Source organism: Phyllobates terribilis, unplaced genomic scaffold (genome assembly GCF_046119375.1).
Source record: "Phyllobates terribilis strain yellow unplaced genomic scaffold, ASM4611937v1 Scaffold_15__1_contigs__length_34870131, whole genome shotgun sequence".
Classification (NCBI taxonomy): domain Eukaryota; kingdom Metazoa; phylum Chordata; class Amphibia; order Anura; family Dendrobatidae; genus Phyllobates; species Phyllobates terribilis.
The window spans coordinates 10,277,352-10,283,351 of NW_027362775.1; positions in this window are offsets into that span (position 1 = coordinate 10,277,352).

Here is a 6,000-nt window from a genome sequence, read left to right on the forward strand (position 1 = left end):
ATGGTGAAATTCAACCTCTTAGCTTTCTCATGGCTAGGAGGAAATGGTCTTTTACTTGTCCACATCTGAGGGACCGAGGGCTGGCTATTGTGCTTAGACGGGGTTGGTAAGGGTGTCCCCGGCAAACTGCCGGTCTGTGAGGAAGATGCAGGCGGACATGTTAGGTTGCCTTGATCCAAAGGTGGTGCTATCGATGTCGGACAGCGCTCAAGACCAGCTGGTGTTACCACCTCCAAAGAAAATGATGACCTGCCAATCACGCTGGCTGTTGCGGGTAAAGAGGTGGCAGGTCTGCGCCCCAAAACAGGTGTGACTGCTGTCCCCCCAGTCACAGAGGATGAAGAGGCCGCGGATGCACAAGATATGGCAGACGGTGGTTGGCCCGGCCGGCTAGGCCGCATTGTAGCACACTGAGCTTCCCACTGCAACTTATGCTTCATGTCCATGTGCCGGTTCATGCATGAAGTACTCAAACTATGTATTTTTTGGCCTCTACTTAGCTTTTGCTGACAAATGTTACAGATAACACGAGTTGGGTCATCTTTATCGATCTGAAAAAATGCCCAGGCTATGCAAGGCTTAGCACCCATGCGACCTGAAGAGCCACCACGACTTGTGGTGAGAGGAAGAGTTGTGTTTGAGGATGCAGTTGTTGACGTGCTTCCAGTACTACGTCTCTGTCCAGGAAGGCGCAACCTGACCTCGTCGTCACTAGCATCTTCCTCCACCTCCTCTGCTGACCTCATCTCTTGGCTGACTGTGGGTTGACAGTAAGTGGGATCTCCGACCTCATCATCATCACCCTGTGCGTTATCACACCCGTCGTCCTCAGAGCCAACCTGTTCCTGCCCTGACAAAAAACTAAAGTTGTCGCTCCAATCAGGTATTTGAGTCTTATCATCGTCTTCCTCATTGTCTCCACCAACAGGAGTTACAGTTTGGGAATGAGGGTCTACATTATGGTCAGAACCTTCTGCGTCTGGTCCTGGATCCGACTCATAAAGATTCTGGGCATCAGTGCAGATCATCTCCGCGTCTGGATTCACAGAAGCGCTGGAGTCGACCTCTGATTCCCAGGCTATAGTATGAGTAAACAGCTCTGCAGACTCAACCATCTGTTCTACCTCATACTCAGACGGGCAGCTGGAGATTTGGGAGCTGTGAGGAAGCAAGTGCGATTTGGGTGACACCTTTGAGGACTGGAGTATTTGTGATGTTGAAGTTGATGTGGAGGAGAGCCCACTTAAAGGAGCACTTGATATCCGTTGAAGCACCTGCTGTTTTTGTGCCTCATCTGGAATTTGTAGCGATTGGCGTGGCCGTAAGAAAGGGATCTTATCACATTGTCCGCTAAAAGAAGTAGACATTTTAGTTTGGCTGGAAGATGGTCTTTCTTCTGCACCTACCCCACGGACACAACCTTTTTTCCCCTTCCCAACACGCCTATTCCCCTTTCCACCAGCAGCAGGCCTTTTTCCACTCATTTTGGTGGTTAACTAATTCACAACTCTGGAGTTGTTTGCACAGAAAAACAATGGATGGTAACCGAGCAGAGCTGAGTGGCCAAACTGTGGTATTAGGCCAAAACTATTGGCTGGGTTAGATGCAGAAAAAAATTATTTTTAATTTGCAACCTGATGGAGGTCAGTATAGATGGACTAATAGACCAAGTCCCACACACCGCTAGAAGCCCAAATATTTTTTCAGAGCTAGATGCAGAAAAAAATTATATTCAATTTGCAACCTGCTGGAGGTCAGTATAGAAGGACTAATAGAACAAGTCCCACACACTGCTAGAAGCCCAAATATTTTTTCAGAGCTAAATGAAGAAAAAAATTATTTTTAATTTGCAACCTGATGGAGGTCAGTATAGATGGACTAATAGACCAAGTCCCACACACTGCTAGAAGCCCAAATATTTTTTCAGAGCTAGATGCAGAAAAAAATTATTTTTAATTTGCAACCTGATGGAGGTCAGTATAGATGGACTAATAGACCAAGTACCACACACCGCTAGAAGCCCAAATATTTTTTCAGAGCTAGATGCAGAAAAAAATTATATTCAATTTGCAACCTGCTGGAGGTCAGTATAGAAGGACTAATAGAACAAGTCCCACACACTGCTAGAAGCCCAAATATTTTTTCAGAGCTAAATGAAGAAAAAAATTATTTTTAATTTGCAACCTGATGGAGGTCAGTATAGATGGACTAATAGACCAAGTCCCACACACTGCTAGAAGCCCAAATATTTTTTCAGAGCTAGATGCAGAAAATTTTTTTATTCAATTTGCAACCTGATGGAGGTCAGTATAGATGGACTAATAGACCAAGTCCCACACACTGCTAGAAGCCCAAATATTTTTTCAGAGCTAGATGCAGAAAAAAATTATTTTTAATTTGCAACCTGATGGAGGTCAGTATAGATGGACTAATAGACCAAGTCCCACACACTGCTAGAAGCCCAAATATTTTTTCAGAGCTAGATGCAGAAAATTTTTTTATTCAATTTGCAACCTGATGGAGGTCAGTATAGATGGACTAATAGACCAAGTCCCACACACTGCTAGAAGCCCAAATATTTTTTCAGAGCTAGATGCAGAAAAAAATTATTTTTAATTTGCAACCTGATGGAGGTCAGTATAGATGGACTAATAGACCAAGTCCCACACACCGCTAGAAGCCCAAATATTTTTTCAGAGCTAGATGCAGAAAAAAATTATATTCAATTTGCAACCTGCTGGAGGTCAGTATAGAAGGACTAATAGAACAAGTCCCACACACTGCTAGAAGCCCAAATATTTTTTCAGAGCTAAATGAAGAAAAAAATTATTTTTAATTTGCAACCTGATGGAGGTCAGTATAGATGGACTAATAGACCAAGTCCCACACACCGCTAGAAGCCCAAATATTTTTTCAGAGCTAGATGCAGAAAATTTTTTTATTCAATTTGCAACCTGATGGAGGTCAGTATAGATGGACTAATAGACCAAGTCCCACACACTGCTAGAAGCCCAAATATTTTTTCAGAGCTAGATGCAGAAAAAAATTATTTTTAATTTGCAACCTGATGGAGGTCAGTATAGATGGACTAATAGACCAAGTCCCACACACCGCTAGAAGCCCAAATATTTTTTCAGAGCTAGATGCAGAAAAAAATTATATTCAATTTGCAACCTGCTGGAGGTCAGTATAGAAGGACTAATAGAACAAGTCCCACACACTGCTAGAAGCCCAAATATTTTTTCAGAGCTAAATGAAGAAAAAAATTATTTTTAATTTGCAACCTGATGGAGGTCAGTATAGATGAACTAATAGACCAAGTCCCACACACCGCTAGAAGCCCAAATATTTTTTCAGAGCTAGATGCAGAAAATTTTTTTATTCAATTTGCAACCTGATGGAGGTCAGTATAGATGGACTAATAGACCAAGTCCCACACACTGCTAGAAGCCCAAATATTTTTTCAGAGCTAGATGCAGAAAAAAAATATTTTTAATTTGCAACCTGATGGAGGTCAGTATAGAAGGACTAATAGACCAAGTCCCACACACCGCTAGAAGCCCAAATATTTTTTCAGAGCTAGATGCAGAAAAAAATTATATTCAATTTGCAACCTGCTGGAGGTCAGTATAGCAGGACTAATAGAACAAGTCCCACACACTGCTAGAAGCCCAAATATTTTTTCAGAGCTAAATGAAGAAAAAAATTATTTTTAATTTGCAACCTGATGGAGGTCAGTATAGATCGACTAATAGACCAAGTCCCACACACTGCTAGAAGACCAAATATTTTTTCAGAGCTAGATGCAGAAAAAAATTATATTCAGTTTGCAACCTGATGGAGGTCAGTATAGATGGACTAATAGAATGATGCTATGCCCAAAAGATTTTACTTCACTAGGTGCAGTAAAAAAATTGGTATTCTATACACAGGTGGTATATCTTGCAACACAGATAGGCTACTCCACTGACTAACACACTCTGCAATAGGCCAAAAAGGATTAGCTTTGCTAGATTCAGCCAAATGCTGTGAAAAAAACTTGCACAGCACTGGCACAGACCTGCCTGGCAAAAACTGATAGGAACTCATGTAACCTAGTCCTGAAAAGGACTGCAATTACAATTAGTCTTTACTCCCACAATCTATCTATTTAAGAGCACAGACCTGCCTGATAAAAGTCGTAGGAAATGCTGTAACCTAGTCCTAGATTGGTAGAGGTTACACTCGAATAAAAAGACAATATCAATGTCTCTTGGAAGAGCTGTGGAGTACAGAGTGGTTTAGTCAGACGGTTTAATGCCCCTTGGTAGAGACGTGGAGGTCACAGTAGCTTATCAAGACTGTTTTAATGCCCATTGAAAGAGTTGTGGAGGTCGCAGTGGATTAAAAAGACAATATCAATGCCCCTTAGAAGAGTGGTGGAGGTCGCAGTGGAATAAAAAGACAATATAAATTCCCCTTGGAAGAGATGTGGAGGTCGCAGTGGAATAAAAAGACAATATCAATGCCTCGTGGAACAGACTTGGAGGTCACAGTAGCTTAACAAGATGGTTTTAATGACCCTTGGAAGAGAGGTGGAGGTCGCAGTGGAATAAAAAGACAATATCAATGCCCCTTGGAAGAGTGATGGAGGTCGCAGTAAAATAAAAAGACAATATCAATGCCCCTTGGAAGAGTGGTGGAGGTTACAGTGGAATAAAAAGACAATATCAATGCCCCTTGGAAGATCTGTGGAGTTCACAGTGGTTTAATCAGAAGGTTTTAAGGCACCGTGGAATAGATGTGGAGGTTACAGTAGCTAAACAAGATGGTATTAATGCTTCTTGGAAGAGTGATGGAGGTTGCAGTGGATTAAAAAGACAAAATCAATGCCCCTTGGAAGACTGGTGGAGGTTACAGTCGAATAAAAAGACAATATCAATGCCTCTTGGAAGAGCTGTGGAGTTCAGAGTGGTGTAACCAGACGGTTTTAATGCCGCTTGGAAGAGACGTGGAGATCACAGTAGCTTATCAAAACTGTTTTAATGCCCCTTGGAAGAGTGGATGAGGTCGTAGTGGAATAAAAAGACAATATCAATTCCACTTGGAAGAGATGTGGAGGTCGCAGTGGAATAAAAAGACAATATCAATGCCTCGTGGAAGAGACTTGGAGGTCACAGTAACTTAACAAGATGGTTTTAATGCCCCTTGGTAGAGAGGTGGAGGTCGCAGTGGAATAAAAAGTCAATATCAATGCCCCTTGGAAGAGTGGTGGAGGTTGCAGTGGAATAAAAAGACAATATCAATGACCCTTGGAAGAGTGGTGGAGGTCGCAGTAAAATAAAAAGACAATATTAATAACCCTTTGAAAAGTGGTGGAGGTTACAGTGGAATAAAAAGACAATAACAATGCCCCTTGGAAGAGCTGTGGAGTTCACAGTGTTTTAACAAGAAGGATTTAAGGCACCGTGGAATAGACGTGGAGGTTACAGTAGCTAAACAAGACGGTTTTAATGCCCCTTGGAGGAGTGGTGGAGGTCGCAGTGGAATAAAAAGAAAATATCAATGCCCCTTAGAAGAGTGGTGTAGGTTACAGTGGAAAAAAAGACAATATCAATGTTCCTTGGAAGAGGGTTGAAGGTCGCAGTGGAATAAAAATATAATATCAATGTCCCTTGGAAGAGTGGTGGAGGTCGCAGTGGATTAAAAAGACAATATCAATGCCCCTTGGAAGAGTGGTGGAGGTCGCAGTGGAATAAAAGACAATATCAATGCCCAGAGGAAGGGACGTGGAGGTCACATTAGCTTAACAAGACTGTTTTAAATCCCCTTGGAAGAGTGGTGGAGGTCGCAGTGGAAAAAAAAGACAATATCAATGCCCCGTGGAAGAGTGGTGGAGGTTGCAGTTGAATAAAAAGACAATATCAATGCCTCTTGGAAGAGCTGTGGAGTTCAGAGTGGTTTCACCATGTGGTTTTAATGCCCCTTGGAAGAGTCGTGGAGGTCACAGAAGCTTATCAA